At 45.3% G+C, this 25,542-nt stretch overlaps 1 protein-coding gene and 1 non-coding gene across 3 annotated transcripts in view; both read right to left on the bottom strand.

Moving 5' to 3' along the window:
- Positions 1-25,542, bottom strand: part of LOC137353276 (myosin-9-like) — a 230,608-nt gene that overhangs the window by 132,244 nt on the left and 72,822 nt on the right. The window lies entirely within an intron of this gene.
- trnac-gca (transfer RNA cysteine (anticodon GCA)) lies at positions 17,212-17,283 on the bottom strand. Its single transcript has one exon. It is a non-coding gene; the product is annotated as a tRNA-Cys (tRNA).

Genomic DNA, 25,542 nt, shown 5'->3' with positions numbered 1-25,542 from the left:
GTGAGACCCGGAGACCTGCGTGCTTCCGTTGTAATAAGGCAGGTCACCTCAGAGCAGACTGCTGGAAACGACGAGGAAGACCTGTAGGGTTAATAAGGGTACACCCGACCAGTGCAGGATAAGGGACCCTGACGGGAAGCACAGCAGAGCAGGCTGTGGGTTTAACTGCAACAGCAGTATGACCCAGAAAAAATACTGCTGTTGGTGCAAGAAAATTTAATGAGATCCCTGAAGGTGATCAGGATTTTGTGTCCAAAGGGAGAGTAACCCCATATCCCTCGAGTGGGGCAAGCAAGCCCACCGTCATACTCAGGGGTACAGGGGCCACCAGATCCCTTTTGCTGGGAAAAGGCATGACCTTCCCCCTAGAGTGTACAGGAAATACGAAAATGATAGTGAATGGCATCGGAGGGCAGTGTACACCCAAACCTTTACATCAGGTGCACTTGGACTGCAACCTAGTTTTGGGACCGGTGACCATAGGGATTGTCCCTAGTTTGCCTGCGGACAGGGTTGACCTGCTCCTAGGTAATGATCTGGCAGGGATGAACGTGGTAGCTTCCCCAGTAGTGATAGATACATCGAAGGAGGTCAAAGAGACAGGGCAGTGGCAGGAGACGGTCCCCTGCATTTTCCCTGATTGTGCAGTGACTTGGACCGTGGCCAAACCAGCTCCCTCAAAGGCTGAACCAACACTACAGACAGATGACCATGTTGTCTGAAACTTTGGGGAGTTAGAGGAAGTTAGCACAAGCTGCCCAAACTGAAATTGAAGCAGAGGGAGTCCCTGATTGCTATGTAAAGAATGAGGTGCTGATGGGAAAGTGGAGCTCTCCTCACAGACCTGAGGATAAAGAGTGGACAGTGGTTCACCAGTTAGTGGTGCCAAGGTATCGTAGAGAAATATTAAGAATGAGTTTACAATGGTTGTACATGTCAGTGTATGAAAAACCAAAGCTTGCATCAGACAACAGTTTGACTGGCCAAAACGCCACAAAAGGTGTAGTGGAGTTCTGTCGGAGTTGCCTCATGTGCCAGGTTGAGGAGAAGCCCCAACTTGCAGTGAAATCTGCACCCCTAATTCCTGTGCCGGCTTTTGGGGAACCCTCCAGCAAAAGGTTGGTGACTTGAGGGACCACTGCCGAGAACAAAAGTGGGCAGAGAAGCACGGGTCTGGCAGAGTGTTAGGGAAGAAGGGACCGAAAAGGACAGGAGGACAGGTCAAAGGAGGATTCCCAAACAGAACCCCCTCATGTGCGGTCAGCCAACCCCAAAATATTGGAAAAATTAGACCCATACCCTCCTAACGTAAAATGCAAACAGAAGCACCCTACCAGAGCTGCTAACAGCATTTGCAGAAAGCTACAGGGATGAAGTCCCCAAAGGGCAATGCCTCACCTAGTCGGAGTGCCGCAGGAGAGTTCAGTGGATTCTGGACAGATACCTGTGAGCAGGAATTTCCCAGAGAACATAGGGGAGATTATGAATCCTGCCCCACAGTCAGGAGAAAAGGGAAACAAAAATGTCCTAAATTAAACAGCACTTCTATGGCTCACCAAAACCCTGAAAGTGAGGTCAGAGTGGATTTACCCACTGCAGCCTCCCATGATCAGAGCTCAAGCCCAGAGCTAATTAAATCCAACAATCTTACTTCAGACCCCAAATAGAACAAAGGCCCAGAAGAAATCTCAGGGACCTCACAGGGGCTTAAAATCCACTCATCACTCAATACTACCATAGGGAGAGAAATTAGCAAGGTACTGGAACCTGAAGAATTAGATCCACATGTTGCAGGAACAGCAGCTAAGGGGTTAAAGCTTCTGCACAAATGAGAACGCACCCTAGGCAATGAAGGAAATTTGCAGACACTAACCTCCTCCAGCCACCAAATTGGGATGCCCATTCCCAGCTTATTGCAAGCAGATACAAAAAACTTGAAACCCAATGGGCAACACCTAACTATCTCAGACCCACCTACATGATGGACGTGCTCTCCAAAATGGGGTTTGGGGAGGGAATCTACAATTGGATCAAACTGCTCTACACAAACATCAGTAGCGCAGTCTCAATCAATGGGTGGGAATCAGAAAGTTTCCCGATCCAATCTGGAGTCAGACAGGGCTGTCCTCTCTGCCCTATCTTGTTTGTTTGCTGTATCGAAATTTTTGCTGAGTCCATTAGGAATGATGCAGGCATAAGAGGGGTGAAAATCCCAGGCAGCAGAGGCACACAAGTAAAAACCTCCCTGTACATGGACGACGTCGCTGTCTTCTGCTCAGATCCGTTGTCCGTTCGCAGACTGATGAGTATCTGCGACCAGTTTGAACTGGCCTTGGGAGCCAAAGTCAACCACGGCAAGAATGAGGCCATGTTCTTTGGGAACTGGGCTGATGATCCTTTGTACCCTTCACCGTCAGGTCAGACTACCTGAAGGTGCTGGGGATATGGTGCGGAAGGGCTGGGGCATGCGCCAAAACTTGGAAGGAGCGAGTACCAGGGAACACTATAAGCTGAGCGTGTGGGAGCAGCGATCTCTCTCCATTGTGGAGAAGAACCTGGTCATCCGGTGCGAGGTGCTCACGTTGTGGCTGTATGTGGTGCAAGTCTGGCCCATACGCCACTCCTGCACCGTGGCAGTCACCCAAGCCATTTTCCGCTTTATCTGGAGATCTAAAACGGACCTGGTCCGGAGGGACACTATGTTCAAACCTCTGGACAAGGACGGGAAAAATGTACCCAACGTCGCCCTCATACGGATGACCACTTTTGCGTGCAGCTGCATCAAGCTGTGCGCAGAGCCCCAGTATGCAAACACCAAGTGTCACTACGTGCTGAGGTTTTATCTGTCCCCAAAGTTACAAAGGATGGGTCTGGTCACATTGCCACAGAACGCTCCATCCAGTTGGACCGTGCCATACCACCTATCCTTTATGGGAAAGTTTCTGTGGGAAAACACCAATCCATCAGGGAGTGGTCTGCACGGAATGTCCTCAAGGCCCTATGGGAAAAGGAGATGGTGGATCCAGTCGGATGGTTCCCCGAGAAGACTGCCAAAGTCATTTGGCAGAATGCCTCATCACCAGAACTTCCAAACAAGCACCAGACGTAGCTTGACTGGTGGTGGGAAGAGCCCTCCCGGCCAGATCCTTCCTGCATGCCTGGAGTCTCGCCCCCTCCTCACGCTGCCCTCGTGGTGGCTGCGGTGGGGAAGGGACAGTTGCCCATCTCCTTCTGGAATGTGCCTTTGCAAAGCAGGTGTGGAAAGAGATGCAGTGGTTTTTGTCGAGGTTCATCCCAAACAGCTCTAACACAGGAGTCTGTGCTCTACGGGCTGTTCCCAGGGACACACAGCGAGATAAACGTCAACTGCTCCTGGAGGACCATCAATTCGGTGAAAGACACTCTTTGGTCTGCCCGAAACCTGCTGGTCTTCCAGTGCAAAGTGTTGTCCACGACCAAGTGTTGCAGACTGGCACATTCCAAGGTCCAGGATTACGTGCTGAGGGACGCACTAAAGCTTGGGACAGCCGCCGCAGAGGCTCAATGGGGAAAGACCAGTGTAAGGTCCTCCCAAAGTGAACTGAGGGGCTGGACCCATGGGAAACCCCTTGGGCTGTATACACCACATATGGGTTTGCTGCAAAAGATACATGGCATGTAAAATGGAATGGAACGGTTGTGAGGCAACTCACTCCTGTATCAAAAAAAACTGACTTCCTTTACACTTTTTGGAATGTCAACTTGGTGCTGTTTTGAACTCTTCTGTAATTTTTTTTTTTTAAACAGATTTTTATGAATAAAGTATATTTTGGGAAAAAACCTCAAGGAAAAAGGGCAGTTTAAATCATCACTGCTGCAGAGGGAAAAAGACAAGCTGCAACAATTTTTGTAAGATTTCTGAATGGATGAGAGTGAATGAGAGAAATGCATGTGTGTTTTCTCTTGACCTACAATGAAATGCTCCCAATTGTGGCATTTCATTCGGCATGATAAGGGGCTGTGATGGAAACCCCACATGACAAATGGAAAATTAATTTTGTCATACGGAACTTTGCCTGAGACCTTTTATTGGACATTACAAATAACTTTTAAAAAGCAGAACAGAGCAACTAAAGATGGCCACGCACAATTTGCATATGAGAAGCCAAAGGCTGGCTGGGAGACTGAAGTGATTACCCAGTCTAGCCAGAACAATGGGGGTTGCTCCCTGATTCAATTACCTAGAATGGTTTTGTCAATGTTGATCAAAAGCCATCGACACCCATTGACTTTGAAAGAGGTCAGATGCCCCCCCCTCTTACGAAGTATGTCTGAACAGCCTTGAATTTCAAAGATCATTCCAGAAACATCTGTTTCAAACAAAGAGGTGGTCACATGACATGACTAATTCTGTAACTCAGTTTGTGAATTGTGCCTGAGAAAAGGAGACAGTAATTGAACTCCAAAAAAGGAACTCACTCACTCTCTCTCCAGCAAAGTCCCAAGGAAGCCTCAGCTGCAGCTAGACCTCAAGTCTACAGATCCTCACAGTCAGCAACGAGGACATATGAAGCCTCGCTTCGGCCTTCCAGAACCAGAGAAGAAAGCCCAAATTGTGCACATGGCCCAGCGAGGACGTCAAGACTTGAATTTCAACTAAGGACACTGGGACTACACTTCCGTATTTAAATTCCATTTTTATTAAGGACGCTACTCCAACCTCCCAACTGTTTTTTTCCCCCCTCTGTATCTATTTGTGTATGTGCACCTCTCATATGAATGTGAGCGTGGATGCGTCGCATATTTTACTAATTTTAACCAATTTAGAGTGATAAGGTTAATAAACATTCATCTTTCTTCTTTGAACGCAAGAAAACCTCTCTGGTTCATTTGCAAGTATATATTAGAATAACAGGAGCAAGTGCTCACTGAGTTGGTAAGTTAAATCACTGTTAAAAGGATAAATCCTGTTGCGGTCAAACCAGAGAAGGGGCAAAAGGTGAGCCCTAGATCCCTTCCTCACCTGGTCGTAACAAGTACAAGGTAAGAATATTACTGCAAGGATACAGGATGATTCATTGCATTCAATCTTTTGAAACTGGAAGCAGTCTCAATTGCCAGGAAGTTGTCATCATGCTCAAGAAAAATCATCAATCCCATAAGAATTTTAACATAAAATAAATTTTCATCTCTCACGTTTGTGTTATAATGATTCTGGCATGAAGTAACCAATAGTATACCAAGTATATATTTTGGAGTTGTAGTCAGGTACTTTATAACTAAGAATGCAGTCATCTATTCTATTTCTGCGTACATCAATAATTTATCCTTCCACAATACAGTAATGCAGAATTCAGCTGACTTCCAATGCTTTATGGTCCCAGGAGCTTCCAGATTTGCTGCTCCCAGCTGAGATATAGGCCAGATTGGCTTAAGAGAGTGTCAGTCATAGCACTCTCACCTCTGAGTCAAAAGGCTGTCAGCTCAAGTCCCACTCCAGGACATTAGCACAGAAATCTAGGCCGACACCCTGGTGCAGTACTGAGAGAACAATGCACTGTCTGAAGTGCCACCTTTCCGATGAGACGTTAAGCTGAGGTCCCATCCGCCTTCTCAGGTGGACGCAAAAGATCCCATGGCACTATTCTGAACAAGAGTAGAGGAGTTATCCCCGGTGTCCTGGTTAATAGTTATCCCTCAATTAGCATTACTAAAGCAGATAATCTAGTCAATAACACATTGCTCTGTGGGAGCTTGAAGTGTGCAAATTGGTTGGCACTTTTCCTACATTACAAGAGTGGCTACATTTCAAAGGTATGTTACGGCCAGGTTGGCAGTGGGGGGGGTGGGGGAGGAGGGAGTCTCAGGCTCCCCTTCTCTGGCTTGACCGCAACAGGATTTATCCTTTTGTAAGAGTGATTGAACTTACCACCTCAGTCAGTGCTTGCTCCCGTTCCTCTAATATAATTACCAAAGATTCAATCATAGTTTTTCTCGAGTTTAAACAAGTTATGAGTTTATTACTCTTAAAACTCTAAACCGGTTAAAATTACTAAAAATACACTATGCATTCGTGCACACGAGAGAGAGACACACACACACACACACAAATAGATTAGAGGGAAAACAGATTTATTGATTGGAGTAGAGTCTGGAATAAATGAAATTTAAATACTGAGTATCAGTTCCAGAGTTCAGTTGAAATTCTGGTCCTGACGTTCTTGCTGGGCCACCTGCACTGTTGCATGCTTGTTTCTCAGGCTCCAGAAGGCAGAAGAGGGGATTTTGACCCTTGTTCTGTAGTTGCTGGCTGCAGTGGTCTGCTGGCTTGAGGCTTTATCCGTGGTGCAGAGTCTCCTCTGAATCTTTACTGGAGGGAGAGATCGAGCTGCTCCCTTGATGACTTACAGTTACTGTCCTCTGCTTTCTCATTGACAAAGGCTCAGTCTCCCCAGAGCTGCACAGTCACATGACACTACCAAACCGCTGCGGCATTAATGAGGTCTGTCTAGAATCTTCTCAGATTCAAGGAGCCACACCTCAAGCTGTTCAGTCACACTTGGAGGGGGTGGCTCTTTCAAAGTCAATAGATGTCAATGGCTCCTGACGACCATGTTGATAAAGCCTTTTCAGATAATTTAATCAGACAGCACCCCAATTGTTCTGGCTAGGTTGAGTCAGTCATGTCACCAGTCTACTCTGTTGGTGTTTCATATGTAAATTGCAGTGACCATCTTGGCTGCCAGATTTTAGTCATAGAGTCACAGAGATACAGCACTGAAACAGACCCTTCGGCCCACCGAGTCTGTGCCGACCAACAACCACCCATTTATACTAATCTAACATTAATCCCATATTCCCTACCACATCCCCACCATTCTCCTACCACCTACCTACACTAGGGGCAATTTACAATGGCCAATTTAACTATCAACCTGCAAGTCTTTGGCTGTGGGAGGAAACCGGAGCACCCAGCGGAAACCCGCGCGGTCACAGCAAGAACTTGCAAACTGCAAACTGCAAACAGGCAGTACCCAGAACCGAACCCGGGTCGCTGTAGCTGTGAAGCTGCAGTGCTAACCACTGCGCCATCGTGCTGCCCTTTCTTCTTTAAAAGTTACTTGTAAGGATCTCCAGTAAAAGTCTATGGCAAGGCTCCAACCAATGAAATAATTTCCTATTTGGCACATAGGGTTTTCATGACAAGTATTTCATGGGTTGTAAAAAGCTTTGGAACATCCGGTGGTCATGAAAGACGCTATATAAACGCAAGTCTATTTTTCTTATACCGTCACTGCTGACATTATATGCTATCAATCATGAATTTACACCCATCTGGCAATGAGTGCACATGGCTACTCAGCTTCATAACGCAATAACTACGTTTAAAATGCCCAGCAGCTATGACAGAAATATGTTTGATCTGACTGTCTTCTGCAACTACATGTAGAAGCTGTCACTGGGTAACATGAAACTTTGTGGCATCAATTAAGATGATATGTAGTTAACAACAGATTATGACTCCAGGTGTAGTTGACAGGAAAAAAAAGTGATGCTGGAGCCCACAGTTTTTAAGCCCATGGTTGGCATCCCTCAATGAAAGATGATAGGCACACAGCAAACAATCTACTTAGGAGCATATGGACAGATTATTTAAATGGAGAAAGACTACAAAATACTGCAGTACAGAGGGATCTGGGTGTTCTTGTACATGAAACACAAAAAGTTAGCATGCAAAATGCAGCAAGTAATTAGGAAGGCAAACGGAATTTTGGCCTTCATTGCTAGGGGGTCAGAATTTAAAAATAGGGAAGGGTACAGGGTGTTGGGAGGCCACACCTGGAGTACTGCGTACAGTTTTGGTCCCCATATTTAAAGAAGGCTATACTAGCATTGGAGGGAGTTCAGAAAAGGTTCACTAGGCTGATTCCTGGGATTGAAGGGGTTGTCTTATCAAGAACGGCTAAACAGGTTAGGCCTTTATTCCTTGGAATTTAGAAGAATGAGAGGTGATCTTATTGAAACATATAAGATTCTAAGGGGGCTTGATAGGATAGATGTTGAGAATATGTTTCCACTGGTGGGGGAATCTCAAGCTAGGGGACATAGTTACAGAATAAGGGGACACTCATTTAAAACTGAGATGCGAAGGAATTTCTTCTCTGAGGGTGGTGAATCTCTGGAATTCTCTACCTCAGAGTTGTGGAGGCTGGGTCACTAAACGTAATTGAGGAGGTGGATAGATTTTTGAAATCTTGGGGAGTCGTGGGTTATGCGGAGCAGGCCCAAAAGAGCAGTGGAAGCCTGGGACAGATCAGCCAAAATCTTATTGAATGGTGGGGCAGGCTTGAAGGGTTGAATGGCCTTCTCCTGCTCCTATTTCTTACGTTCTTATGAATATGCCATTCAGCCCGTCGAACCCGTTCGCCATTCAGTTAGATCATGGCTGATCATCTATTTCAACACCACTTCCCCACATTATCCCCATAGTCCTTTAAGTCATTAGTATCCAGCTATCTATCGATTTCTATCTTGAACATGCTCAATGATTGAGCTTCCACAGTCCTCTGGAGTAGAGAATTCCAAAGATTCACTAACCTCTGAGTGAAGGAATTCCTCTTCATCTCAGTCTTAAATGGCCTACCCCTTATTCTGTGACCGTGCTCCCTGGTCCTAGATTTACCAACAGGAGAAACATCCTAGCTACAAACACCTGCCCTGTAAGAATTTTGTAAGTTTTAATGAGATCACTCCTCATTCTTCTAAACACTAGCGAAGACAGGCCCAGTTTCCTCAATCTCTCCTCGTAAGACAATCCTGCCATCCCAGGGATTAGTCTGGTGAACCTTTGTTGCACTCCCTCTATGATAAGTATATCCCTCCTTAGATGAGGACACCAAAACTGTACACAATACTCCAGGTGCAGTCTCACCAAGACTCGACACAATTTCAGCAAGACTTCATTACTCTTGTACTTAAAACCCCTTGCGATGAAGCCAACAAACCATTTGCCTTCCTAATTGCTTGCTGCACCTGCATGTTAGCTTTTAGTGACTCATGAACAAGGGCACCCAGGTCCCTTTGGACATCAATACTTCCCAACCTCTCACTATTTAAGAAATAGTCTTTGTTATCTCTACCAAAGTGGATAACTTTGCACTTGTTTACTTTACCTGCCATGTTCTTGCCCACTCACTTAGCCTGTCCAAGTCCCTTTGAAGCCACCTTGGATCCTCCTCACAACTTACATTCCTTCCTAGTTTTGTCTCATCAGAAAATTTGAAAACATGACATTTGATCCCCACATCCAAATCATTGATATGGATTGTGAACCACCGTGACTCCAGCACTGATCCATGCAGTAACCCACTAGTAACATCCTACTGTCCTGAGAATGACCCATTCATTCCTATTCTCTATTACAGGTCTGTTAACCAATTCTCTATCCAAACCAGTATATTACCCCCATTCCCATGTGTTCGAATTTTGTTTACTAACCTCCTGCTTGGGAACCTATCAAAAGCCTTCTAAAAATCCAGATACACCACAGCCACTGGTTCTCCTTGATCTATAGTACAAGTAACATCCTCAAAAAAACACCAAGGAGGTTTGTCAAACATGATTTCTCTTTCATAAATATATGTTGACTCTGCCAATTATTTTTTTTTTAAGTGTCTAGTTATCACATCCATTGTAATAGATTCTAACATTTTCCCTACTACTGACATCAAACAGGTCTGTAGTTCTCCATTTTCTCTCTCCCTCCTTTCTTAAATACTGGGGTTACAACTGCTACTTTCCAGTCTGCAGGAACCTTTTTAGAAGCTACAGAATTTTGGAAGATAACCACCAAGGAATCCACCATTTCTATAGCCACCTCCTTCAACACTCTAGGATGTAGCTCATCAGCTCCAGGGGATTTATCAACTTTCAATCCAGTTAATTTTTCGAGTACTACCTCTTTATTAATACTAATTTCTTTCAGTTCATTTTCATAAGTCCCTTGGTTCCCGAGTATTCCTGTATCATCTTCGTGAAGAGAGACACAAAGTAACTGTTTAATTTCTCCGTTATTTCCTTATTCTCCAGTCTCTGCCTGTAATGGACCCACATTTGCCCTTGTTAATCTTTTCCTTTTCACATACCTAGAGAAGCTTTTACAGTCCACCTTTATGCTTCTCGCTAGCTTGCATTCATATTTTCTTTTCCCCATCAGTTTCTTAGTGATCCTTTGCTAGATTCTAAATTGCTCCCAATTATCGGGTTTACCACTTTTTCTGGCAACATTATAAGCCACTTTCTTTGATCTAATGCAATCTTCAAATTCTATTGCTAGCCACAGTTGATTCATCTTCCCTATTGGGTTGTTGTGTCTTACAGGAATATATTATTTGTTGCAGACCATATAATACTTCTTTAAATACTAGCCATTGCCGTCTACCTTTAAATCTTTTAGTGGGTTTCCCAATCCACCATAGCCAACTTGCTCCTCATACTGTCATCATTTCCTTTGTTCAGACTTAAGACCCTAGTTTCAGAATGAATTATCACAGTTTCAAACTTAATGGAAAATTATTTCATATTATGGTCACTACTTCCCAAAGGCTCCTTTACAGCAAGGTTATTAATTAGCCCTTTCTCATTACATATTAAATGTAAAATAGCAGAATCCCCAGTTGGTTTTTCAACATACTGCTTCAGAAACCCATCTTGCACATGCTCCCAGAAATCATCCTCTACCGCATCAATGCTGATTAGGTTTACCCATCTATATGTAAATTGAAGTCACCATTACTCTATTATCCATGTTACATGCACCTTTAATTTCCTCGTTTATTCCGTGCCCAACATTACCACTACTGTTTGGTGGTCTATAAACAACTCCCAATGTTTACTGCCCCTTGCTGTTTCTTAACTCCATCCAATTGATTCTACATCTTGATCCTTCAATCCAAGATCTTCTCTCACTAATATACTGATCTTGTCCCCCATTAACAGCGCTAGAGGCCTGCTCACGTCAGGAAAAAAGAAACTGACCCGAAGCAACCACAGCGGACCCAAGCCCAACCTGGCCCGAGTCCCTCTGATTTTGCCCCAAGCCCGATCCAACCATCCCTTCACTTACCCTCTGACTGGGAAGCTCCACGAAGCTGCAGCGCATGCGTGATGACATCATAGTGATGTCGTTCGCTCACTGCGCAGACTCAGTTTTGTCCCGGACACTCAGCTCAGGTAAGTTTTTTTTTAAATTTCAAAACTTACTACCAGAGCACTCACTGTGCGTGTCCGGCCCGACCCGAGCCCGAAAGCCATACCCTGAAGATGGGCCCGACCCGAACTCGACACAAGACGTTGGGTCCCATCGGGTTCGGGTTGGGTAGCAGCCCTCTAAAGAGCGCTACCCCACCTCCTTTCGCCTATCCTTCCTAAATGATGAATATCCTTGAATATTCAGTTCCCCGTCTTGGTCACCCTGTAACTACATTTCTGTAATGGCAATTAAATCATACCATCACATAACTGATACAACGTAGCAGGCTATTTGGCCTATCGTGTCTGCACTGGCTCTCCAGACTATCAATTCACCTCATGCCATTCCCCCGCCTTCTCCCTGTAACCCTGCACATTCTTCCTTTTCAGATAACAGTCTAATTCCCTTTTGAATGCCTCGATTGAACCTACCTCCACCACCCTCTCAGGCAGTGCATTCTAAATCCTAACCAATCGCTACGTGAAGATTTTCCTCGTGTCGCTTTTGCTTCTTCTGCCAATCACTTCAAACCTATGCCCTCTTGTTTCTCGCATCTGTTAATCACTTCTGGACTGCAGCATAGCAGAGTCCTTGAACTTGGGTTTCTGTGTGAATTTTGTATTAATTTAATCTCAATAGGATCACAGAAAAGAAAAATTTCTATTTGTTTATGGGATGCAAGCATCGCTGGCTAGGCCAGCATTTATTACCCACCCCTAATTGCCCTTGAGAAGGTGATGAGCTGCCTTCTTGAAATGCTGCAGTCCTTGGGGTGCTGGTACACCCACAGTGCTGATAGGAAGGGAATTCCAGGATTTTGACCCTGCAACAGTGAAGAACGGCGATATATTTCCAAGTCAGGATGGGGTGTGGCTTGGAGGGAACTTGCAGGTGTGGCGTTCCCATGCATCTGCTGCCCTTGTCCTTCAAGGTGGTAGAGATCGCGGATCTGAAGGTGCTGTCAAGGGAGCAGTGGTGAGTTGCTGAAGTGCATCTTGCAGATGGTACACACTGCTGTCACTGTGTGGCGATGCCAAAGGGAGTGAATGTTGAAGGTGGTGAATGGGGTGCCAATCAAGCGAGCTGCTTTGTTCTAGATGGAATCTAGCTTCCTGAGTGTTGTTGGAGCTGCATCCCTCCAGGCACGTGGAGAGTATTCCATCATTCCTAACTTGTGCCTTGTAGATGGTGGACAGGAGGTGTGTAACTCGCCTCAGAATTCCGAGCCTCTGATCTGCTCTTGTAGCCACAATGTGTGTGTGCATGCATGCGTGCGTCTGGTCAAGAGTAACCCTAGAGTGTTGATAGCCATGGCAAAACAATTGAACCTCAAGGGGAGATGGTTAGCTTTTCTGTTGTTTGAGATCGTCATTGCCTGACACTTGTGTGGACAGAACGTTACTTGCCACTTACCAGCCCAAACCTGGATATTGTCCAGGTCTTGCTGCATATAGACACGGACTGCTTCAGTATCTGAGGAGTCACAAATGGTTCTTAACTTGGACAATGAACATCCCCACTTCTGACCTTAGAGTTGGGGGTGGGGGGAGGGGGGTCATTGATGAAGCAACTGAAGATGGTTGGGCCTAGGATACTACATACTACCCTGAGGAGCTCCTGCAGTGGTGTCCTGGGACTGAACACAAGAAATAGGAGCTAGAGCAGAGCATACTGCCCATCGAGCCTGCTCCGCCATTCAAAACGATTATGGCTGATCTTAGGATTCAACTCCACTTCCTGCCCGCTCGCCAAATCCTTTAACTTCCTAAGAAAACAAAAATCTGTCTATCCCAGCCTTAAATGTATTCAACGATAAGAGCATCCACAACCCTCTGGGGAAAAAGAATTCCAAAGATTTACAACCCTTTGATTGAAGTAATTTCTCAACTCAGTCCTAAATGATCGGCCCCCTACCTAAGACTGTGCCCAGTTTCTAGATTCTCCGACCAGTGAAAATAATATGTCGAACCTATCCAGCCCCTTTAGAATCTTATATGTTTCAATGAGATTCCCCTTATTCTTCTAAACTCTAGAGAATAGAGGCCCAATTTACTTAGTCTCTGATCAAAGGACAACCCCCTTATCCCAAGGGACCAAACCAGTGAACCTTTACTGTACCGCCTGTAATGCAAGTATATCCTTCTTTAAACATGAAGACCAAAACTGCACATAGTACTCCGGATGTGGTCTCAACAAAACCATGTACAATTGTAGCAAGACTTCCTATCCCTGTACTCCAATGCCCTTGCGACAAAGGCCAACATGCCATTTGCCTTTCGAATTGCTAACTGTGCCGACATGTTAACTTTCTGCATTACTTATACAAGTATGCTCAAGTCTCTTTGAGCATCGACACTTAGAAGTTTAACACCTTTTAAAAAATATTCTACTTTTCTATTCTTACGACCAAAGTGAACTTCACACTTCTCTACATTATACTCCATCTGCCATCTTGTTGCTCACTCACTTAACCTGTCTATATCTCTTTGCAGCCTGTGTCCTCCTCACAGCTTACCTTTCCGCCCACCTTTATATCAGCAAACTTTGATACATTACTCTCTGTCTCTTCATCTAAGTCATGAATATAGATTGTAAACAGCTGAGACCCGAGCATTAATCTTTGCGGCACTCCACTATTTACTGCCTGCCAACTTGCAAATGCCCTGTTTATGCCCACTCGTTGCTTCCAGTCTGTTAACCAATCCTTTATCCGTGCTAATATACTACTTCCAACTCCATGAGCCCTTGTCTTGCGTATTAATCTTGCATGGCATCTTATCAAACGTCTTTTGGAAATCCAGGTACACTACATCTATTGGTTCCCCTTTAGCTACCTTACTAGTTTACATCCTCAAAAAAACTCTAATAAATTTGTCAAACAGGATTTCCTTTAGTAGACTTGTTCTAATCATACAATGCTTTTCTAAATGCATTGTTAAGACTTCCTTAATAGATTCCAGTATTTTTCCAATGATTGGTGTTAGGTTAACTGGCCTGTAATTCCCAGTTTTCTCTCTCCCTCCTTTCTTGAAAAGCGATGTAACATTAAGCTAAATTTACTGGATTTTGTTTGATTGGAAGCCAGAGAGACGACGGGTCCATGGTGCCGGCCTACTACCTGACCCGAACCAGAGGGGACGACTTCCGGGCTCTGGTTGGATTGGGCTGGGGAGAGTCCGGGTCGAGTCGGGCCGGGCACATACGGTAAGTGCTCTGCTGCTAAGTATTGCAATTTTTTTTTTTATAAACTTACTTGAGCTGGCAGTCCGGGATGAAACTGAGTCTGCGTAGTGAGCGAGTGATGTCACTATGACATCAACACGCATACATAGCAGATTCTTGCAGGTTTGGCGTCAGGAAGGTAAGTCAACGGATGGTCCGGTCGAGTTGGGGTCAGGTCTGTGTGGGGTTCTATTTTCCCGACCTGAGCAGTCCTCTCGTCCATGGATCCTATTAAGAGTCCCTAATAAAAAAAGCTGTACTGGCAGCATAATTCCAGCATGAACTCATTACTTGTACAATCCCATCCTTATAAACTTTGCACATAATAATGTCATTAGGTGTTGTAATTCTGGAATTACATTGTGACAAATTGCTTTTGGTGCAATCACTTTACAGTGCTCATAGGCCAGGTCTTGGGAGAGCAGCTGCAGTATGATGTCACATATAAAGTATATGGACCTGACCATGGATGCCTTGATGACAAGGCTAAATTACCAGAAAGGAGGTGAAGCAATACATTAAAAAATCCTCACCCAAGTCTTTCCCCTTCCTACTTCAGCCACTCTGGCCAACTTCTATCCCCCACCACTCAAACAATGGGAAAAGGTGGCAAGTTTAGATTACAGCTTGCATCTGTGAAGACTGAACTAAGTTTATAATGCATGCTCACAATAGGTTCTAAAATGTAACTACACTTGCAGGTGGTACAAGTTCAGTCCAACTTCAAAATCTGTGCTCAGCTCAGATTTTGAAGGATTTCCCTTTTTCCTCAGCCAGACATAAAATGTGCATAACTGGGGCTTGAGCATCAGGTGGCTACACTTTTAGTAACTGTTGTTACGACCTGGAGAGAAGAGGTCTAGGGGTTCCCTCTCAGCCTTTGCCTGGTTTAACCGTTACAGGGTTTAATTTTAAAAGACCGTATTTTTAGCTTCCCCTCAGTGAATCCTTGTTCACTGCTCCACCTGTAAGACCCGTAAATCAGACAAGTTTCCTTAGATTTAAAAAAGGTAGAAGTTTATTAATCTTAAACTCTAATCCTGTTAACGACTACGAATATGCAACGCGACCACGCTAGCATGCAGACGCGATAAACACACGTAGATAGAGACAGAAAAAGTAGAAAGAACAAAGGGAAACAAGTTGAGGCAATATTTGTTAGGTATTTACTGTCCTTTAAGTTCAACGTGGAGTCTTTGGTTGCCAGTAAATCCCACTGCTCATTGGGGCCCAGTTCACGCCTTAACTTGTTTCGATGTCAGTGTCCAAACTCTCTAGGTTTGTGTGTCTTCCATGGATCCGGTGGCTTGGAAGAAAGCAAAAGAGACACAGCCAGGCGAGAGACTTGCTTGTTCCAGCTTCAGTTGCAGAACTGCCTTCTGTATTCTTTTCTGTTTGGCACAAATAAAAACCCAAGTTGGCCAGATCAGTCATGTGACTGACTGGTTTAACCACTTCTGCGTTTGTGGATTGTATTGTCTTAGCAGGCCTTGGAATGTGCTTCCTTACACCTTTGATGCCTGATCAAAATCCATTTGGGTTAATTGGAGCAGGGAATAGTCCTTTGTCTCCACAAGCAGCATCTCTCAGTATGCAAATGTCCTTCCAGCCCAGTGTCTGGTGATCTTCAAACAAGTCACTTCTTCACTCCAGTAACAGTTTAAAATCAATGTTCATATGACAAAATTAATATGCCTCATTCTTGGCAGGTGGGTGTCTGCAAGACACTGTTCTTTGGTAAAAGAAAATTCAGATACAAATATAACAGTTGTGATTAACCAGAGGTACCCCAACCAGTCAAAGCTTACAAACGAACGAGTTATCAGAATTGTTACAGCACAGGAGGCTGCCATTTTCCCCGTACAATTTGTGCCAGCTCACTGCAAGAGCAACTCACCTGATCCCACTGCCCTGCACTTTCCCCGTAGTTATCTTCAGATAATTATCCAATTCTCTTTTGAAGGCCTGAGAAACACCCTCTGACCCCTCACCAAAAGGAACACAGAACAGCAAGGCCATTCAGCCCTTTGAGCTTATTCCACCATTCAATTAAATCATGGCTATTCTATATCTCAACTCCATTTACTAGTCTTGGTTTCATTTCCCTCCATACCCTAACCCAACAAAAATATATTAACCTTGAAGGAAAAACTATAATTATACAAAAGTTGAACCAATGGTTTACTGAACCTCATTAATGTTGGCACAAATGAGTAAGGTTTTGTTAAACCACATTTAAATAAATCAATCCTGAATCAGATTATATGTAACCATTTGAGAAATGGAGAACAGGCAGCCATCATATCCAAGAAATGTGGCAGGTTTCATCAGAATTGATGATTTAAGGCACAGATCCAAAAAGCTAGCCTATAATTTCTTGACAGATCCTGACTGGCAAGCTGTGTAGAGTCAGAGAGATACAGCACTGAAACAGGCCCTTTGGCCCACCGAATCTGTGCCGACCAACAACCACCCATTTATATTAATCGTACATTAATCCCATATTCCCTACCACATCCCCACCATTCTCCTACCACTTACCTACACTAGGGGCAATTTACAACAGCCAATTTACCCATCAACCTGCAAGTCTTTGGCTGTGGGAGGAAACCGGAGCACCCGGAGGAAACCCAAGCGGCCACAGGGAGAACTTGCAAACTCCACACAGGCAGTACCCAGAACTGAACCCGGGTCACTGGAGCTGTGAGGCTGCGGTGCTAACCACTGCGCCACCCACTATAATAACAAACTGCTGCTGAAGGGGGCACCTGGATTTGAACCAGGAACCTCTTGATCTGCAGTCAAATGCTCTCCCACTGAGCTATACCCCCTTTATTCCCAGTATTTTCTGTACTATTTCAAATTTCCAGCATTTAGCTTTTTCCCCACCTTATTTGTGCCATTTGAGAGAAAGTTTGCTTCCTTGTAGAGACTTTATCCTCCCTCCCTCATGCACTTCAAATGAAATTGAACTGCGATGAACAAAAGAGCTTCACCTTGAACATATACTTTTAGTTCCAATTCATCACCTGTTGTGTGTTAAAACAAAAAAAGTGACAACCACGACATGCTCATGACTGTTTGCCAATGACTGCACACTACTTGCTCACACCCTTGAGCATCCAACTGTTGTCTGACTGCTTGATTTGGGCAGCATAACACTACATCCTTATAATCAACTTAGAATCACCTTAGAGATCCCTTCCATGTCACACTATCCTGACTTGGACATATATTACTACTTCTTCATCGCTGGGTCAAATTCCTGCAACTCCATAACCATCGACACTGTGGGAGTACCTTCACGACATTGACTGCAGCTTTTCAACAGTCTCTCAATGGCATCTAGGAATAGGCAATAAAAGCTGACCTTGCCCTAAGATTTTTTTTTTAAATGGACACAGAGGCCAAAAAAGGAGATACTAGGAGGGTGACCAAACGTTTGGTCAAAGAGGTGAGCTTTTAAGGAGGGTCTTAAAAGGAGGGGAGGTGGAGAGGTAGCAGGGCTTTTGGCTTGGATTCCAGACAGTGAGCCCGAGGAAGCAAAATGAGAGAGATAGGGAGTGGCAAGACCATGAAGGGATTCAAACATGAGAATTTAAAATTTAAGGACTTGGAAGACAAGGAGCCAATGAAGGTCAGTGAGAACAAGGTAATGTGTAAACAAGATTTGGCGAGGGATAGCTTATTGGCAGCAAAATTTTGAATCACCTAGTTTACGAACAGCGGAGGATAAGTCTAGTAAAATGTCAAAACCAGGCAGGTTCCAAAACAAGGCTGAACATCTCCACAACTTAAAAATTAAATACCCAATGAAATTTGCTCCTGAAAAAAAGTTTGATTAGATTAGATTAGAGATACAGCACTGAAACAGGCCCTTCGGCCCACCAAGTCTGTGCCGAACATCAACCACCCATTTATACTAATCCTACACTAATCCCATATTCCTACCAAACATCCCCACCTGTCCCTATATTTCCCTACCACCTACCTATACTAGTGACAATTTATAATGGCCAATTTACCTATCAACCTGCAAGTCTTTTGGCTTGTGGGAGGAAACCGGAGCACCCGGAGAAAACCCACGCAGACACAGGGAGAACTTGCAAACTCCACACAGGTAGTACCCGGAATCGAACCCGGGTCCCTGGAGCTGTGAGGCTGCGGTGCTAACCACTGCGCCGCCCTTGAAGACAGCTTTTAAAGCATACTGCAACGCCCGAAGGGCTGATTTGTCTTTGTCACTGGCCTGTCGAAAGAAGTGAAATTTACTTCTGCATCTTTGAAGGCAGCAGCAGTTTGTAAATACACAAGAATTCACATTCATTTATCACTTCATTAGGTCCAAGACACTGCAGTTACTTGGATTTGAGCATAATGAACTTAAACAAACAAAGCAGGTTGACATTCATCTTTGTAATTGCTTGAAAAGGTTCTGATTGATCACATCCATCTGACAATGGATGAGGAACTATTAACAGATTTCAGTTTTGGATTATGAGAACATGAAGGTCATAAACCACGTGACAAACCATATTGCACACAACACTAACCCACAACATATTTTGAAAGTGGACATGAAACTGGTTAAAGCTGTTAAGCAGAGGAGGGATCATTCAAATAAATAGCTCAGCGCCTTCAGACGTTAAAACACATTTTCATATTGAGACAAAGTGCAGAACTGTACAGGATGCATAGAACTGTAGATTCCAATTTTGCATACTTGACACCTGCTTGTAATTGAGTGATAAGCACCCCAGTCTGTACCACTGTACAATTCTTAAATGCTGAATCTGTACTGAAACTCATCTTACACTGCTACAGTTACAGCACTTTAACATTGAACTGCACTTGAAAAATCTTGCATATGAACTTTTTTGCACTTTACGGGCTGTGCTTTTGTATTTGTAAATGTTACAGTACATCGACTGTGGTTTGAAAGTTCACATCTTAAGTATTTATCAGTTTGTAATTAAGTAATTCAGGGATAATAATCTTGATTAGTCTGGATAATCATCCAGCAATGCTTATTTTTCTTTCAAAGACAAAATAACTAAGTCTAGTTATATGCTTTCACTGATGTTTTCTATCAAACACAATAAAATTCAAAACATGTCAGGAGAGATAGCCTGACAACACAACAGAAAACTGATGTTCCAAGATAAGGCAATTAAATTCTGTAACTGCTGTAGCACAGGAATACACTGGGCCATTTTAAACACACTGTTCAATAATAATTTAAAATAGTTGGCCAAAACGCCAGGAGGTGGTGAGGAGAAATCTTGTTATTCAGCAGGTTATGATCAAGCTGGAATGTGCATTGGTTGAAAAGGTGGTAGAAGCAAATTCAATTGTTAAGTTTCAAAAGAGAATATAATTTTTTTTTTACTTCATTCATGGGATGTGGGCTAGGACAGCATTTATTGCTCATCCCTAATTGCCCTTGAGGTGGTGGTGGTGAGTTGCCTTCTTGAACTGCTGCGGTCCATGTGAGGTAGGTACACCCATAATGCTGTTAGGAAGGAAGTTCCAGGATTTTGACCCAGCAACAGGGAAGGAACGGCGACATAGTTCCAAGTCAGGATGGTGTGTGACTTGGAGGAGAACTTGCAGGTGGTGTTCCCATACATTTGCTGTCCTTGTCCTTCTAGGTGGTAAAGGTCGCAGGTTTGGAAGGTGCTATCAGAGAAGCCTTGGTGCGTTGCTGCAGTGCATCTCATAGATGGCACACACTCCTGCCATTGTGTGTCAGTGGTGGAGGGAGTGAATGTTTGTGGATGGTGTCCCAATCAAGCAGACTGCTTTGCCCTGGATGGTGTCGAGTTTCTGGAGCGTTGTTGGAGCTGCACCCATCCAGGCAAGTGGAGAGCATTCCATCACACTCCTCACTCGTGCCTTGTAAATGGTGGACAGGCTTTGGGGAGTCAGGTGGTGAGTTACTCACCACAGGATTCCTAGCCTCCTACCTGCTCTTGTAGCCATGGTATTTATATGGCTATTCCAGTTCAATTTCTGGTCAATGGTCAGATGTTGCTAGTGGGGGATTCAGCGATTGTAATACCATTGAATGTCAAGGGGAGATGGTTAGATTCTCTCTTGTTGGAGATGGTCATTGCCTGGCACTTGTGTGGTGCGAATGTTACTTGCCACTTATCAGCACAAGCCTGGATATTGTCCAGGTCTTGCTGCATTTCTATATGGACTGCTTCAGTATCTGAAGTGTCACGAATGGTCCTGAACATTGCACAATCATCAGCGAACATCCCCACTTCTGACCTTATGTTTGAACGAAGGTCATTGAAGCAGCTGAAGAGGTTGAGCCTAGGACACTACCTTGAGGAACTCCTGCAGTGATGTCCAGGAGCGGAGATGATTGACCTCCAACAACCACAACCATCTTCCTTTGCACTAGGCATGACTCCAACCAGCAGAGAATTTACCCCCTGATTTCCATTCACTTCAGTTTTGCTAGGGCTCCTTGATGCCATACGCAGTCAAATGCTGCCTTGATGTCAAGAGCAGTCACTCTCACCTCAACGCTTTTGTCCATGTTTGAACCAAGGCTGTAATGAGGTCAGGAGCTGAGTGGCCCTGGCAGAACCCAAACTGAGCAGGTTATTGCTAAGCTAGTGCCGCTTGATAGCACTGCCGAGGACACCTTCCATCACTTTACTGATGGGGCGGTAACTGGCCGGGTTGGACTTGTCCTGCTTTTTGTGTGGACAAACCTGGGAAATGTTCCACATTGCCGAGTAGATGCCAGTGTTGTAGCTGTACTGGAACAGCTTGGCTAGGGGCTCGACAAGTTCCGGAGCACAGGTCTTCAGTACGATTTCCAGAATACTGTCAGGGCCCATAGCCTTTGCAGTATCCAGTGCCTTCAGTCATTTTTTTGAGATCACACAAAGTGAATTGAATTGGCTGAAGTCTGGCTCTGTGATGCTGGGGACTTCAGGAGGAGGGTATATATTTGAAAAGGGCGATGAGTATAAGAGGGGAGTGGAACTAATTGAATAATTCTACAGAAAGCAGGCATTGGCACAACGGGCTAAATGACCTCCCATCTGTACTGTATCATTGCATGATTCTATGATAATATCATGCTAAATGACAATTTTCCATTTACATGGCTGTTTGATAACTAACGGGACACCACCTTTTGTTCAAATTCTAAATAATTATCAAGTCAACCAGCTAATAAATTAATTTCAGTTGTCTTTTTGCCATTAGTAAAACAAGACACGAAAGTCTGAGCCGCGTTATGAATCTGGTACTGTTTTCACTGAATGGATGGAGTGGAATTTAAAGGGAATTCAGGGTCCAAGTAGTTGTCAGATATACTTTGCTGTGTCAAATATTAAATAAGGACAGGAGACATGTTTAAAAGCAGCAAACAATTCCAAGTTAAGACTTTTGATTTACTGTGAGGCTGTGCAAAAATCCACCAAAAATAGAGAAGAGGAGAAAACATGAACAATCTGGATTGAACTGACCCATAAAAGATGAAATGCTGACTGTTGCCACATGATCACACCACAGTCAGACTAATAAGCAAACACAAATTTTGCAAGGTGCCAATACAGCAAATAATAGATCAGGAACACCTAGCTGAAAAAGCTGCTTCATGAGTAGGTTGAAGAAACTCAATGTAACAATCCCTTATCTGGGACTTGCTTTGATTCAATGACCCAGAACAAACTGCAAAGTTTAGCGTGAGCCGGGGAAAATCCAAATGGGCGAGGTTATGTGCTTCAATACAAATTGAATTTTCCCAGTACCTTACGGCTAATTACTATTTGTACGAATATGTTTTTATCAGCGAATGCAGTGTCCTACATCAAGACTTGGCAAAAAACAACTGACAGTCGATTCTAAGTCTGCAAAATCATCTGGAACTTAAGCCTGAAAGCAACTCAACTGATACATTACCATGTGCCCCTGCTTGATTCAGTCTTACCAGTCTGATCATAGCCAGAGCTTCCCCATCAATGGGTTCTCTTCCCATTCATACCATCACCGCCAGAGCCCCAATGATTTACCCTTTTTCTCATCGACATGCTGGCCCTTAGTATCATCGAAAGTCACAGGGTCAGCTTCCACATGTAGGCCAGTGACATCCAGCATTACATCCTCAACACCCCCCTTAATGCCTTCGTGCAGTCAAATTGTTTTATTTATTTCCAAAATAGACTTTATTCATAAAAATCTGTAAAAATTACATTCCCAGTTTAAAACAGCATCAAGTCAAAAAATACAAACAGTGCAAAGATGACCAGTTTCCTTCAATACAATCATGAGCTGCCTCACAACCCTTCCATTTCATTGTCATGCCATATACATTTTAACATTTACAGCACACAAAATTTTCCCGATACAGTTCGAGGGGTTTCCCATGGATCCAGCCCCTCAGTTCAGCTTGGTGGGGGGGACCTTACACTGTGATCTTTCCCCATTGAGCCTTTGCTGTGGCTGCCCCAAGCTTTAGTGCGTCCCTTAGCACGTAGTCCTGGACCTTGGAATCTTTCCACACCTGCTTTGCAAAGACACATTCCAGGAGGAGGTGGGCAACCGTCTCTTCCCCACCACATCCACCACGGGGGCATTGTGCGGAGGGGGCGAGACTTCGGGTGTGCATGAAGGATCTGACGGAGAGGGCCCTTCTCACCACCAGCCAAGCTATGTCTTGGTGCTTGTTTGAAAGTACTGGTGATGAGGCATTCTGCCAAATGACTGATGGTCTGCTCAGGGAACCATCCGACAGGATCCACCGTCTCCTTTTCCCGTAGGGCCTTGAGGACATTCCGTGCAGACCACTGCCTGATGGACCAGTGGTCAAAGGTGTTTTCCCGCAGAAACTGCTTCACGAAGGATAGGTGGTACGGCACAGCCCAACTGCATGGAGCGTTCCACGGCAATGTGACCAGGCCCATCCTTCGCAACACCGGGAACAGATAGAACCTCAGCACGTAGTGACGCTTGGAGTTTGCGTACGGGAGGTCGACACACAGCTTGATGCAGCCGCACATGAAGGTGGTCATCAGGATGAGGGCCACGTTGGGTACATTTTTCCCATCCTTATCCAAGGATTTGAACATCGTGTCCCTCCAGACCCAGTCCATTTTAGATCCCCAGATGAAGCGGAAAATGGCTCGGGTGACCGCCGCAGCGCAGGGGTGGGGTATGGGCCAGACCTGCGCCGCATACAGCAACAACGTGAGCGCCTCGCACCTGATGACCAGGTTCTTACCCACAATAGAGAGAGATCGCTGCCCACATATGCTCAACTTTTGTTGTACCTTGGCTACTCGCTCCTCCCAGGTTTTGGTGCACGCCCCGGCCTTTCCGAACCATATCCCCAGCACCTTCAGGTAATCTGACCTGACGGTGAAGGGGACAAAGGATCGGTCAGCCCAGTTCCCAAAGAACATGGCCTCACTCTTGCCGTGGTTAACTTTGGCTCCCGAGGCCAGTTCGAACTGGTCGCAGATTCTCATCAGTCTGCGCACGGACAGCGGATCCGAGCAGAAGACAGCTACGTCATCCATGTACAGGGAGGTTTTCACCTGAGTGCCTCCGCTGCCTGGGATTGTCACCCCTCTTATGCTCGCATCATTCCTAATAGACTCAGCAAAGGGTTGAATACAGCAAACAAACAAGACTGGGGAGAGAGGACAGCCCTGTCTGACTCCAGATTGGATCGGGAAACTTTCCGATTCCCACCCATTGAATGAGACTGTGCGACTGATGTTTGCGTGGAGCAGTTGGATCCAATTGCAGATTCCCTCCCCAAACCCCATTTTGGAAAGCACGTCCATCATGTAGGTGTGCGATATCCTGTCCAAAAGCCTTTTCCTGGTCCAGGCTGATGAGGCAGGTGTCCACCCTCCTGTCCCGTACGTAGGCGATTGTATCCCTGAGTAGCGCGAGACTATCAGAGCTCTTCCTGCCGGGTACAGTACAGGTCTGATCGGGGTGGATCACCAACTCCAGAGCAGACTTGACTCGACTGGCGATGACTTTGGACAGAATCTTGTAGTCAACATTAAGCAGTGAGATGGGCCGCCAATTTCTGATTTCTGCCCTCTCCCCCTTCCGCTTGTAAATGAGGGTGATGATGCCTTTCCTCATGGATTCTGACATACTGCCGGCCAGGAGCATACTCTCGTATACTTCCAGCAGGTCCGGGCCGACCCAGTCCCACAGGGCCGAGTACAACTCGACCGGTAAGCCGTCGCTTCCGGGAGTTTTACTCGTCTCGAAGGACTCGACGGCCTTTGTCAGCTCGTCCAGAGTTAGCGGCTTGTCCAGTCTTTCCCTCTTGCCGTCATCAAAGACCTCTGTGATAGATGACAGGAAGGACTGGGAGGCTCTGCTGTCTGTGGGCTTCGCGTCATACAGTCCAGCATAAAAGGATTTGCTGATCCTTAGTATGTCGGACTGCGAAGACGTTACCGAGCCATCATCTTCCTTCAGGCTGCTGATAACAGAGCTCTCTCCGTGTACCTTTTGGAAGAAGTAACGCGAGCACGTCGCATCCTGCTCGATGGAGCGGACTCTGGACCGGAAGATGATCTTGGAGGCCTCCTTGGCAAAGAGCGAGGCCTGCTGGCTCTTCACCTCTTCGAGGTCCTCCTTGACCTCGACCCCCATCGACTGCAGCCGGAGCAGATTTTGCATACTTTTCTGGAGTCGGCACATTTCCCTCTGTCTCTCTCTCGCCCTCGTGGATGAAGAACCTCTTGATGTTCTCCTTAATCGCTTCCCACCAGTGAGTTGGAGACTCAAAGAGGGGTTTCACGGTCCTCCAACCTTTGTAATCCCTTTTGAGTTCCTCAACGTTCTCTGGGGTCAGCAGTGTCGCATTGAGCTTCCACGTCCCTCTGCCAACCCGCTGGTCATCCTGTAAGTGACCGTCGGCCAGTAAGAGGCAGTGGTCGGAGAAGAACACCGGCTTGACGTCGGTGGATCCGACCGTGACGGGACGGGACACAAACAGGAAGTCAATCCTGGAACGGGCAGACCCGTCCGATCTTGACCACGTGTATCTGTGCTGCGTCTGCAGGTTTGCTGAAGACATCGTGCAGTTAGGC

This window comes from Heterodontus francisci, chromosome 41 (genome assembly GCF_036365525.1).
Source record: "Heterodontus francisci isolate sHetFra1 chromosome 41, sHetFra1.hap1, whole genome shotgun sequence".
Lineage (NCBI taxonomy): Eukaryota > Metazoa > Chordata > Chondrichthyes > Heterodontiformes > Heterodontidae > Heterodontus > Heterodontus francisci.
Note: the sequence above shows the minus strand (reverse complement) of the source record. Positions and strands in the feature narration are given on the sequence as shown.